This window comes from Strix aluco, chromosome 1, assembly GCF_031877795.1.
Source record: "Strix aluco isolate bStrAlu1 chromosome 1, bStrAlu1.hap1, whole genome shotgun sequence".
Taxonomy (NCBI): Eukaryota; Metazoa; Chordata; class Aves; order Strigiformes; family Strigidae; genus Strix; species Strix aluco.
Window position 1 is genome coordinate 22,266,695 of NC_133931.1, and position 14,256 is coordinate 22,280,950.

The following is a 14,256-nucleotide window of genomic DNA, read 5'->3' on the forward strand; positions in this document are numbered from 1 at the left end:
GCAATACGTTCCACTATAAATGCAAAGGAAGGTGCTTTGATTATGTTAACTATAATCTATTTTTTTTCATTTTTATTACAACCAAATTAGCTATCATAATTCAAGGTGAAGTTAAAACATGTACCATGCCATTTAAAATGCAACATCCTAAATTAATAAAGGAAAATCTGCACTATATTTATTAAACTACAATGATGTCAGGTCCTGCAAACAATGTAACTCTAAAAACTAAGGAAGGAAAGTCAAGGAATTCTACTCTTGAATAAAATTTACTAGGACTTGCTAAAAGAAATAACTAGATAATATATACAGTAGGTCTGTATAGTACTGATTAATATTTGTCCATTGTCTTTAGGAAAATAATTCTGTCTGAAATACATGCTTTAACTTGAGTGAGCAGGACAATGGTCTATGCAATTCCTCTGCACCAAACCCAAGAATGGAGACATCTACTCACAGGAACATTTACATCCTCTAATTGGAGATATAGGTCTTAAATATCAAGTTAGGATCTACCTTCCCTATATGTTCAAAAAAAACAGAAAAGTTCCTGAATAGATACTCTGAATGTCTCTATGGAGAATACTCTCTTACATAACTAAACAGGGAGTGCAGTCCCAATCTAAGTGGAAACTTAACATTGGATAGAAAATTAAAGCCCAACAAAATAGCTCCACATCTCATCCACCATATGCTACCATAGTCAATAACAGGGTTCAGTGACTACACAAGATCTAAATCAGTGGACATTAAGGCATACTAAAAACTTTCCAAAACTGACTACAGAAAGGAAAAACTGAACATGCAGCACACAGTAAAAAGTCTTCTAGTATGGTTTTGCCTCATCAACACTTTAGAAATTTAGATACAAAGAAATGTTCTGGTAAAAAAAAAAACAAACAAAAAAAACCCAAACAAACAAAAAAACCCAACAAACCAAACCAAAACAAACAAAAAAAACCAAGCACCAAAATATGAAAATAAAAGTTTCTCATGCAGTCACAAATCCACTCTACCATGCATCTTAATCATAATATTATCTTTAATCAAGAGATTCCATCATAGTTTTTCAACACAGGAAATTCAAAGGGGGAGGAGTGGGAGGGGCAGGGAATCGAAGCCTTTTTCATGCTTTTTTCACTAGGCAGCTTAGGACATTTAATTCAGATCCCCCAACATTAAGAGCCTAAAAGCTCTATAGGGTCAACTGTGAGAAGGAAACACTTCCAGACAATGATTCAGAGCTCCTTAATCGCATGCTTAGAGCTAGACAGTGTAAATATTACCTCCCTGGCAATTAGACAAAGAAAACTGAATATGCAGCCAATCCTTATATTCCTCTCTGTACATGACTTCCAGACATATTTGCTGGACACTTTTAAGTTATTACTTCATTGTGAATTTTTCTGTTGAACTAAACAAAGAAAATCTGAGCACTTCACATAATCAGATTACAACCAATACCCTCCCTTTGGATAGTGACCATGGTCAAATTTTTTCACATGTGGAACTGAGATCAAAATAGAGTAAGATCAAAATTTCAATACTGCACACTAATTCTGGGTGTGCCATTTGAAATCTCTGGTATGTTTTTTGCAAGAGGATCTAGCATCTTTACATAATAGTATATGTTTGGTGACTTCAATTGCAGCTGCAAACCCTTGGCATTTTTGAAAATCTTACAATCAGATTTTTAGTTTAGCACCATTAAATAAAAAACATTGCCTATTAGCAGACACTTTGAAAACCTGCATTTAAAATTATTTTCTCAGCATTTTATAGGAACACTGTGTTCTCAGTCAGGATATAATTTGACCCTACAATTCAAAATATACCTCCTATGAAATAATCTTTTCTCCTCCTACAATTCTGTGTCTCATCCACTATACACTTTCCAACACTGCAGTTATGTGAGGACAACAGCTTCCATTATTATATAACTGTGACGCATTCCTTGAGCACTCTCCATACATCCTTCAGTCCCTGGATTCAGCAACGCTGTTCCTTGACTTTATAACAACCATGGAGAGCAAGCTACATTTTTAAAAGAAATTATGAAAAAATCTATTGAAAAAATACATTCTACCATATGAAATTAAACTAGTATTGTCCTTGTGGATCAACAGGCCTGAACCTTTCAGGCGTACAACACAGATACTTATTTTTCAAGGTCAGAGAACAGATAGATATTCTCCATCTAAATGAGCAAACCACAGACTCATACCTGCTACTCTCTTTCCAAAAGACTCTTCAATCAGATGAAATTAGGAGTAGAAGTTGTAGTAACTGATAGAAATGATGACATATTAGATGAAATACACAGAATGTGTTTTTAGCACTGCTGTGGTTTAAATAGCTTTTTCTAGACAGAAAAGGACTGAAGAGACTCCAGATTCTTAAACCCTATCTACATAAATACAGTTATATTTGCTTTGGTTATAAGAACTGCTTTGTGTTTTACTAGATTTTGTAGTCCAATATATATGCATTGCTTTCTCCCCTCCTTTCAAAAATCAGCAACTAATAATTACTTAAAAGATGTGGATTGACAGGTCAAAAAACCCCCCAAACCTCCATATATTCAACAGGCCAACTGAAAAACCCCAAGCAGTATGACTGCTTTCTGCTTCTTCCAGACTACCTGTCTTCATTTTACCCTCCCACATATTTTCAAACTTATCCTCTCAAAACTCTGCCAAGAACAATCCCAGTTCTAGTTATTCACTAGAAACAATTTCCAATCGATACCTGTTTACCAAAACCACCAACAGGCTGCAGATAATGTCTGATCAACAGTGACTGGGACAATGCATACTAACAATGCAGAATATCAAATAGTTTACCACCTATTTTCAATTTTTATTATTTCCGTCATTATAGGAATTCACTTGACACTCTGCATGAGCACCAAATTAATTCCAAAATATTAGAAGAATCTGAAGCTTTTATCACAATTTTTTTGGACAGAACATAACTACATATACCACTTCACTTGAAAACAAGCCAGGATTTTTCTACTTGTCAACACTAAAGAATTCTTGCACCTTGCACTTTGTCATCGGGAACCTCTGCCCTTTGAAACATTCATAGCACCATTCTTCTGGCATTCCACTGCAAGCCTACACAGTACAAGTGCCATACCCCTTTGATCTTTTCCAGGAGCTAGCAATCATTAGGTTAGATCTCAAGTGTCAGTGAACATTTTTTGATGTTAGATCCTCTCTGTGTACTAAAAATTTCCTCAAAGATTATGGCTAGTCACACTGGCACAGAGAATGGATAGGGGAACAGAACAGAAAGAAGAGGTTAAGAGATCAAGAAAAAGGAAGCAGGAGAAAAGATAATGAAAACATTAACATAAAAATTTTTCTTAGCCCTTTAAACTTCTAATACTTTTCTATTCTTCAATCTACTGCCATCAGTAAAAGCTCCTCTCTAAAATCTACTATGCCAAAACCATAAGGCATTCTTCCCAAAAGTTGTATTAGTCACAGGCAAACCAACAAGCACTCTGTTAATCAGACCTCTTTTCTACTTTTACATACTTGGATGCATAGCCACAGAAACATGTGGGCAGAATTCACGTGCCTAAATCCATGAAAATTACCTGTAAAACACCTCCTCAATATCTGAAATGAAATAGGTATCTAGTTCTTCTCCAGTGAAGTTTTGGGAAATCCAGATTTCAGAATCAGGCATCCTTGGCAGGGATAAACATCTTAATATCTATCTCAAACCCAACAGTGCTCTCAAGATTCGTAACTTTGCCATCCATGGACCTACAAGCACAAGGACATCTGATCTGCAGGAATAGTCTGGGTGTACCTAATGTCTCTTAAAAACACTGGGTTGAGCATAAAGCATATAACACTCTATGTCACCCTCATTTAAAAATGTTACAGGCCAGGAGTACAGTCCTTTGCTCAGTAGCTTTCTCTGCTCTCTTTATCTCCTAACCACCTCAGTGAGGTGGTTATCACAGGGTAGACAAGGACAGAAGTTTTTCTAGCCCTTTTGTTGAAGCAGAGAAGATCGGAAAGACGAATCAATCTTTTGTTTGAGATTCTGATTTCCCTCATCCATGAACAAAAACATCTAAATATTTATTCATTATTACAATTAATGTTGTAATTGATGTTGCTGGCGTAAATTTAATGAAGTTGTTGATGCTTCTACAGTAGCTATTTTTATTAAATATATTGCCTACAAAGTCCAGAAAGTGGGACACTTGTATGAAATCTTAACTTTAGAGAACATAGAGCCTAATGACCCAAAACCCAAAGCAGAATATATGTGCAGTAGTCTCTATGAGCAATGCATGTTACACTAAACTTGATTAAGAATTAAGATGAGATTAAATATTAATGCGCAGAACTATCTGGTTTTCCTAAAGTAAATCATACAGGAACAATGAGGGAATCTTAGACCTATAAAAAAAAATCTTCACATTTTGCATCCTCTACAGATACAATATTGACATTCACCTCCAGCTCTGTTCACAGTAAAGAAGTAGAAAATAGTTCAGAGAAGACTGCAGCAAATTATTTTGTCTCAAATACAGACTTCTAGTTATACACATTAAAAAAATCTATAGAGCTGCTATCTTTCAAATAAAAACAACAGCATGAATGCTAACAACTTCACGCTCATATATATTATAAAGAATTAAAATGAATACTATTCTCAGTATTTGCATTTGTTCTCCTTTGCATTCCAGACCTCACTAGCCCAGATGACAGTACAGAGCCAGCAGCTGTCTCAAGAGTCAAGACGCCAACACACAATCTTTGAAAGGAAGTGTCATCTCTCGCTCTTCAATAACTGCCTCCAATTATTAGCAGATTTGAACTGTTCCAAAATAATGTGATAATTAGCAAATGTCTTCTCAGTGCAAACCTAGTGAAAATCAAAGAGTGAAGACAAAACTATAAATTCAGTTTATGGATTATGTAGGAGTCTGGGCCGTGCTGGGAGAAAGTTAGTGCAGACAGAAGAATGCAAGGACGAAGACAAGGCCAGCAAAATAAGGCTGGCAAAAACACACAAGATAGCAGATAAGTGAGAAACACCTGTGGTCAGCAAAAGCACACAAGTCTGAGCAAAACAGGGTATGAGATAAGGGAGTTTTGGCAAGTTTTGGGCTTTACGTGCTAATTGCAATTAACCAATGCAAATGCTTGTAGAGGCGCGTGAACAGCGCGTGTAGATGACCTGTAGCCTATTAGAAGATAGATGAGTGCGTGTACGGAACTTAGTAGAATATAAATGTAACCAGGATTGGGAAATAAAGGTGGATGATCTGATCATCATATTGGTGTTGTGTTGTTCCTGTTCCCGCATGGAAAAATAAGGACCCCGACTAATGGTGACTCCGACAGATTTTAAGTTAGATACTGCTATTTCTTGCACAGAAGTCTAAAAATGAAGATGCTACTAATTCACAGGACTACTGTGACTACACATTATAGAGTATTCTGAAAAGTAAAAAGGATTATGCAGAAGCCAAGTCCTGTAGGTAGTAAAAAGAGGGTATTTCTGTGTTTTTGATTCTTGTGATAGTTGCTATAAAAGTGAATAATCTTATAAAAAGTCTATTACTAACAAATGCCTATCAAAGGCATTTTTAAAGCCATCCTTTACAAGCTGATACTTCCATCACCTGACCAAAGAATTTCTAGCCCATCCTTTAGGGCGCACAGTTTAAAATGAAATATATTTCAACAAAAATTCATAAGCAGATAAAAAAAAAAAACAACTTAAATTACCTCGATACACTAAATTGTGTAGGTACTCAACATACACTAGATGAACAAATTTGTTCATGTTTGTAGTAATACATGCTACTTTCCAAATGTCTGTAAAAGTCTGCAAAAACTTCAGGTTACAGGTAAATCCTTGCCATACTTACAAAGGAGAAGAAATTACCCTTGCCATTGGAAATGTTTAACTAAGTATCATTAACAAGCTGGGAGTTCTGCATTTTGTGGCTCATCATGTACCTTCAAAAAAAGGTTTACATATTAAAGGAAGAGAGTAAAAAGGAGGTAACTGTTAAATCCCTCCATGAAACTTTTCATGGATTAAAAATGTAATTACTAAATTAATACTTTGCAACAATCTTAAAAAAAAATATAGCATTACCCAACATGAACTGAGCTGAAGACTGCATGGGAAGCTGGTAAAGAAAGCAAAAGCAAGTGATTTCAATCTTCAGCGCTTTTAAAAGATTTTGATTAAAATATGTAACTGTCTTTCTCAGGAATTTATATATTCCCATTCTCATAGTATATGAACATCATAATCTTTTAAAAGTATTTACCGCCACCAGTATTTCTTAATGTACAAAACCTTCCTCCCCAATATACCCTGGAAAATGACACTGAAAATAAAATAGGATTTAAAAAACTATGATAAAATTCTAACCTCCCTTCCCTCTCCCTTTCCCCCACCTCCCACTCTTTCTCACCAATAATGGCATTCAGTGCCTAACTATACTAAACCACTGTGGGGATGCCCATTCCCTTGGTCTAACTAGGGACTGGGCTGAAAAAGGGGGAAGATTATCAGCTCCAGCCACATTCAGAGGTTTTCACCACCCTGTCTTAGAGTGCAAGGTCCCTTAATCCATTTTCCTAGATTTCCTGCTGTGGACTCTTTCTCTTCTTTTTCTAAGTCTTTGTAACAGTGTCTCAGTGATATGCCCTGCACCAAGTGGCAAACTTAAAAAAAGGATTACTTGCAGTGACTATCTGCTCCCACATCAGAAGATACATGACACATACACGATATATAACTTTGCCTGCACCCACTCTTGACAAAACAGTGAAGTTAACACAGTCACACAGTCAAATATGTGTAAAATCAGCTATTTCCTTGGAAAAGGGCACCTCTATATATTAATTAAGTTAAACTATGTAAGTATGTTTAACTCCAGAAAAGAGGTAAGGAGGTTAGATATAAATGCCATGTCAATTGGATAACTGTAAAATATTTACATATTAAGAGAATTGATTCTCTGCATTGACTATCCTGATGCTGTAAGAACATTCACCTTAGAACATTCAGCTGAATTATTTTTTTATCAAAATTAAAGTCTTTATTTTACTTGACTGCTCAAAGTTTTTTATGAATTTAGAGAGTATAGCTAGTTGAATTAAGAAGGATCACAGTTTGAACAATAATGTCTTTTCAAAGGAAGATTTTCCTGAAGAAGCGTGTAGGTGATTTTCCTGACTAATTTTGACCTGTTTGTAACAAAAGTATCACCAGTTTCCACAAAAACATCTCCAAGATCAGTAGCTGAGAGGTAATTGGACATTTGGTATTAGTGAACATGCAGGTGGGTACTTGGGCTAGAAACAATACATATAACACAATAAATTTAAAACCTGTCTAAATCCAAGCAGAAGAGGTTAAACATCCCTGATGTCCAAACTGAAGTGATGTTAAAGATACAAGAGAAATAACAAGAGCACCATACACACTTTACAAATAAGCACAGACCAATACAAGCTCCTGTATAATAATAGCCTAGGCTGAAGAAGCTCCCTGCATGAACCTCAGATGAACATGATCCCTAAGCATAATAAATTCTGTAAGATTAAGACTACTCTGACATTTAGATGATAATTAGAAATGTGATGGGTTTATCAAAGGTTCCAGACAAACAAGTCTCAAAATGAAACTTTGACACTAATATTTTTAGAAAATATATACTTAAATGTGGTTCACTGCAGCTGAAAATATAGTGCTCAACAGCCCCATATTTTCAACTCTAAAACTGAAGAGACTAACAGGATGTTTTGATTATTTCAGAACCAGCACACTAACTCAGACTCTGCTTATCTTAGGATATGAATTCTTCAGGGCAAAAGTGTTTCCTATTATTTGTTTCTGGAGTAAGAGACAGAGACACTGTATTCTACAAACAAAAGTTCCCACATTTCTCACACATTTCCCAGCTTGGTCAGACATTTTTCTTTCTGTTATGGTGTTGATAGTAAAACCATAAAGTTAGTGTCAAAATCACAAATCAGCACATGAGAAAATGACTGTAGTACAACTGTAGCAATAAATAAGTACCACACTGAATGGTAGACATTATGTGATGAGCAGTTCCAATCATTAATTCATGGATCAATTCTCTCTTTTGAAGGTTATCCAAAATTGTAAGCAGGAGGCCTCGACCAAGGAGGTGATATTAAAAGGTCAATGTTAAAAATCTAGCATTTGTCCAAACCTACCACATTATTTAAAATGGGCTACTGTGGCTTTTTCCTATATTTAGCAAACAAAGAGTATTTTGGTTATCACAGAATAAGTGGGTATTTTTAACTGTCAGCATTAGAATTGGTTGCCATGTGGAATATGCCAGCTCTTTCCCACTTGGGTATCTTGTGTCTGCAGAGGAAACGAGGCATGTACAAAAACCAGGAAAAACAAAAATTATAAAGCAATAATTAATAGAAAGTCTTGGATCAAGCAAAGTTGTCAAAGAGGAGAAATAAAAATAGCTAGACGACAGTAGCATTATTCAGTCTGTATAAACAATATTAACACAAGAAAATACATTCAGTGAAGTGTCTTCCAATCTTAAAGTTACAGAAGTTTTTTTCAGCTTGTCACATTACTAACTTTCTTGAACTAGGGGTTTCACCAGTCTGCTCTTCTCTGCGTAAATTGTCTGTCTGTCCATCAGACCAGCTAACTTGAAACATGTGAAATCAAAAATTAGCCTGTGTTAGAAATGCAGTATGAGCAAAACAAAGATCCAATCAATGCATACAAGGGCAGCAGTTAAAAAGAGCAAGCAAGTTTTTAAGTCCTTGAGCCTTAGTAAATATTTCTTTAATAGAAGTTTACCTATTCAGTTTCTCTTGGCTCATTTAAAGAGCAGCTAGTATTACATAGTTCTTCACTAGAATGAATGTCCACATCCAGTTTCAAGGACATGAGATACATGTAAATAACTCCTTGAATTTACTCGTATTGTTCTGTCAGTGCACTCCTTTCTAGACAAAAAAGACTATGTTCCTACAAATACACATTTTCTTCTCTTTAAGAAGCTCCATTGTGAGACAATAGTTTAATCATTTTTCATCTGTCCTGCAGTGTATTTGGTCACACTAATAGCCCTGACCTCTCTATAATCTCCATGCTCATACTACATATATGCTGAAAAGACTCACATGGGAGCCTAACACTTCTTCTTAGGCTGTTCTAAACTATGTTAACAAAATTTTAGCAGGCTAAGCTTTAAAAACATGTATATTTAAGTTCATTGGGGGAAAAAAAACAAAACAAAACAAAAAAAAAAAAAAAACAAAAAAAACAGTTTTATTTGGGTTGCATTTTTTCTCTCCAATTTAATAAATGTTATTCTCATAAATCCTGTGGATATGTGGATATTTCAGGCAGGTGATTTTCAGAGGAAAAAATATTCAACCTAAAATATCAAGAGTCAAATCAGAAAAAAAATCCTGGACTTTCAGAATCACAGAATCATTCAGGTTGGAAAAGACCCTTGGGGTCATCAAGTCCAACCATCAGCCCTACTCTACAAAGTTCTCCCCTACACCATAATCCCCAACATCTCATCCAAACGACCCTTAAACACATCCAGGGATGGTGACTCCACCACCTCCCTGGGCAGCCTATTCCACTGCCTGACCACTCTTTCTGTGAAAAATCTTTTCCTAATGTCCAGTCTAAACCTCCCCTGTTGCAGTTTAAAGCCATTCCCTCTTGTCCTATCACTAATTACCTGTGAGAAGAGACCAGCACTAACCTCTCTACAATGTCCTTTCAGGTAGTTGTAGAGAGTGATGAGGTCTCCCCTCAGCCTTCTCTTCCTCAAACTGAACAGTCCCAGCTCCTTCAATCGCTCCTCATAGGATTTGTTCTCCAGGCCCTTCACCAGCTTCGTTGCCCTCCTCTGCACTCGCTCCAGCACCCCAATATCCCTCTCGTATTGAGGTGCCCAAAACTGGACACAATACTCCAGGTGTGGCCTCCCCAGTGCAGAGTACAGGGGGACGATCACCTCCCTACTTCTGCTGGTCACACTATTTCTAATACAAGCCAGGATGCTGTTGGCTTTCTTGGCCACCTGGGCACACTGCTGGCTCATGTTCAGCTGCTTGTCATTTAGAACCCCCAGATCCTTCTCTTCCAGACAGCTCTCCAGCCACACCTCCCCAAGCCTGTAGCGATGCATGGGGTTGTTGTGGCCCAAGTGCAGGACCTGGCACTTGGCCTTGTTGAAGCTCATCCCGTTAACGTTGGCCCACCGATCCAATCTATCCAAGTCTCTCTGTAGTGCCTCCCTATCCTCATGCAGATCGACACTCCCGCTTAACTTGGTGTCATCTGCAAACTTACTCATGATACACTCTATGTCTTCCTTTCAAAGAAGGGACACGGGCAAAATTGTCCAATTGTCATGTAAGATTTCTTACTAAATTAAATTCTGTATAATTATGGGGACCCCATAGCAAGTCTCAGGTGAGATTTGGGGTTTAATATATCTATTTTTAAATAAAACTGAAGAAAATTCTAATTATCTTTCACTTTATTACTGTTGTTAGTTTGAATTTACTCAGATTTTGGGTTTGCTTTTTATTTTCCTACACTTTTAAGAACAGTTTAACAAACAGTCAACTGGAAAGAAAATTTTCCTCCAATACAATCCTGAAGACAAATACTCCAATCTTATACCTCATGTTACTTTAAAAAAATCAGGTTTCACCTTAGGAATGCTGGAATAGCACTTAGGTCTACCACCATAATCTTTTATATTTTGTGTAATAAAAAAAAAAGAAAAAAGTTTTACAGTCTTGCCTACAGGATGTGTGAAACATACCACAATAGCTGCATTACAGTAAGCCATACATTATTTCTGGAAATGAAGATGACTATATCATGATGACTGTGAACTACATTGTCTTGTTCATGACCAAACTGTAAACATTTACCAACATCATTGATATTAATAATACATATGTAAATATATCCCAGTGTAACATACAGGTTTACAAGACTACGCAAGCTTGAGTAAATCTGTGATCTCTATGCACAATTTTACCAGAGTGAACTTCAGTAACAGATAATGAAATACCATTTTAGTTGTTGTCCTACAGTTTTCTTTAAAAAGACCCAAATAAAAGTTGGGGGTTTTTTTCCAGAGAAAGGTCTTTGTCTTAATATTCACTCCATTCAAATGAAAATTTTAATCATAACAATTTTTAAGGAATACTTATTACAGCATCTGGATTGCAACTTTCATTATTTAATGCAATTTCTATTAATTCCATATGGGAAAGATGAGACTATTTTTTACTTCTGCTTGAAACTATTTTGCAACTAACTGAAATTCACAGAGAACTCATAAAACAAAGCAGAAAACCTAATTTTAAAACTGATACAAAAGCCAGGATATTGAAATCAAACACATTTTAATTCCTTTACAGAGCATTAGTTGAATTCTTCATAATATATTTTAAATATTCTACAAAAAAGATGGCCTTACAACTAATAAATGTACAGATGTAACAATGTAAGTAGAGTTTCATTTTAAAACAAACTACAAAAAACCAAGGTTTTGCTAGGGGGTTTGGGTTGTTTTATTTTCTTCTTCAACAGTAGATGGCATTCCAAGCATCTCCTGCAGAAAGTGCTTTCCTAGATGCTTGTACTGTCACCAGCTGCTACAGGGAAATACGCAACCCTGGGCTCAGCTGCTAGCAGGTGAATTAAATAAAAATTCGTTTTAACTCTGTAATTAATTTGAAATGCATTAGTAATTACTTTGGTCTTGACATGTGCTGTTGCCTGTTAAATAAGGATCTTATAAAATTTTTAGCTATAGTATATTCACTAGGTGAAAACTGTATACACTAAATAGCATAACAAGTACACAACACATAGTAAGTTAGGTAAGTTAGTATTTCTCAGACTGTGACATTTAATTGCATGACATGGACTCAGATTTCTTCCAGAGCGCAGGCAATCCTAGAGAAGGATTGCTTGCAGAGGAAATAACAGGAACAGAAAGAACAAATATCATGGATTTCTTCTTGTTCTCAGCCTCTTCAAAATCAGCCTCACAGAAAGCCCCTTTGTAGAGCAGACTTATGTCCTGCATCCACTAATACATGAAGCTCTGAATGACTTAATAATAAACAGTGGTATTGGCAGTAAAAGTACTTTGTCAGGCCAGCTTACTAAATGGCATGAAAAATACAAGTTCCCTCCCAAAAAAGAAACACAATGCAGCTTCTGCTATGAAAACAAGATTAGAATCTAAGATTTACACAGGAAATGAAAAACCAGGAGAAGAAAAATAAATGAGAAATACAACAGTAATGCAGAGTCTATTGCTCCATCCAAATTTTGTGACAATACTTACAAATAGATTTTTTAATCTAGGAAAGTGGTATTCTTACTGACACAAAATTTACTGTGCCATCTTCTTGTTAAAGAACAGAAATTGTAATTACATATATCATAGATATGGCCATGCTTAATAGCCAATTTATCAAGAAATCATTAATTTTTGCTGATTTGCTATTGTTCACATTAATCTTGAGAGGTGGAAATTATTATTAAAGAAAAAACTTTAAATACTTTCTGAGGGAATAATTCCAATATTCTTAAGACCTTCTGTTATGAGAATAAAACATAAAATACTGTGGGTTTTTTCTGAGAATATAATTAATTGAATAAAAATATAAATGGGAATACTCTTAGCTCACTTTGAATTCTCAATTCACATATTCTACAGAATTTACTAGTTTATATCTGGGAAATCACTAAAAATTACAGTGCTATAATCTCATCTATCTGTGATATAATGTCTCTATCTACATGAGATATTTGAGACAAATAAAATGCCCCGTTTATATGCCACTGAAAGGAAGCACAAGTGGTTTTCTTTAAAAACAGATGTTGTCTGGTGATTCATTTGATGCATGGAAGAGCTAGAATCATAAATAGAATATTATTATAAACTGTCTACATAACCAGTTATAGTAACAGTTTACAATAGTGGAAATGTTCTTTTCCATTGGTTTTATAAGCCAGAACTAATGTTCCACTAAGAAGTAAAATATATCAGTCTATTTTTTTACAGAATGGTTTGCTATTTCTGTCTACCTGCCTCCTTTGATCAGTACTCTGTTGGGGTTTGTTTGCTCTTTGCATCTTTATTTTAAAGTGAATTAAAATTTGATAATACTTGGAACTCACCAAATTTTTCTAAACTTTTTCTGATTCTTTTTCTGAGTCCCCTAGTCTTATTGTTGTATGAATAAGGCTCTCCTGGTCTGAGGAGTTTATTTAAAACGATAATTTTTGCGGAAATTTTTACTTCTTATGTTGTACAGATGTATTTACAACTAGCAAGCAAAGTGATTCTAATGCTTTATCATATACACCAATTAAACTGGAGTGTTGTAATTATTCACAATTATTTTTATCTAGTGACCAAGCATTAGGCTCAGGAAATGATCATAATCCAATACTATCAACATAGCCAAATTTGAAACTACTGACAAATTTGCATACATTCCGCTCTCTCTACAGTTAGATTCAACTTTTAAGGTTTTAAAACTGATGTCCAAAGAATACTACCTGTCTTAAAAGAGGAACTGCCTTGGTAAAAGCATTCTTAACAGAAACAAATTCATCCAGTCTAATTCATAAAGGAAATACCACTTTAAAAAAAGAAAAAAATTTGCAGAACACATTAGTGAGATTAATCTTTAACAATTTTGATTTTTTTGGCCCAGAACTAAAATTCTTTCAGATAGCTTCCATATCACAAATCGCACACTAAGCAGAAGCTTAAAAGCATTTAAATGATCTGCTATAAAAATTAATGAAAATTATTTATTTCAAACTAAGATGTAAGGACCCTTAATCAGAATTCCTTAGCCTCTCCAAAATATCTTGTTTTGGCTGAGAATACCAATAGTTTTAAAAGCTAAAATCATATCTTTTTGATTAATTTTCATTAACTTTTGTTACACATGGACCTCTGCAGTGGCTAGTGGCTGAATCTAAGACATTTCGCAGTTCAGTGAGTTGTGGTTTTACTCAGTCTACAAAAACCTTGCTACACTAAAACTTGAGAAGTGTGATGTTTTGGGTCCTTAGATTTGATGTTCCAAAGTACAATGCAGGTTGATGACTCAGGCTGTACTAAATTTCAAGTCTGTGGTGTCATCCTGTATTTATTTTCTCTTCAGGTGTTAATTT

At 35.3% G+C, this 14,256-nt stretch overlaps 1 protein-coding gene across 22 annotated transcripts in view; it reads right to left on the bottom strand.

The window, feature by feature from the left end:
• Positions 1-14,256, bottom strand: part of RIMS2 (regulating synaptic membrane exocytosis 2) — a 500,381-nt gene that overhangs the window by 433,385 nt on the left and 52,740 nt on the right. The gene's annotated exons all lie outside the window — the stretch shown is intronic.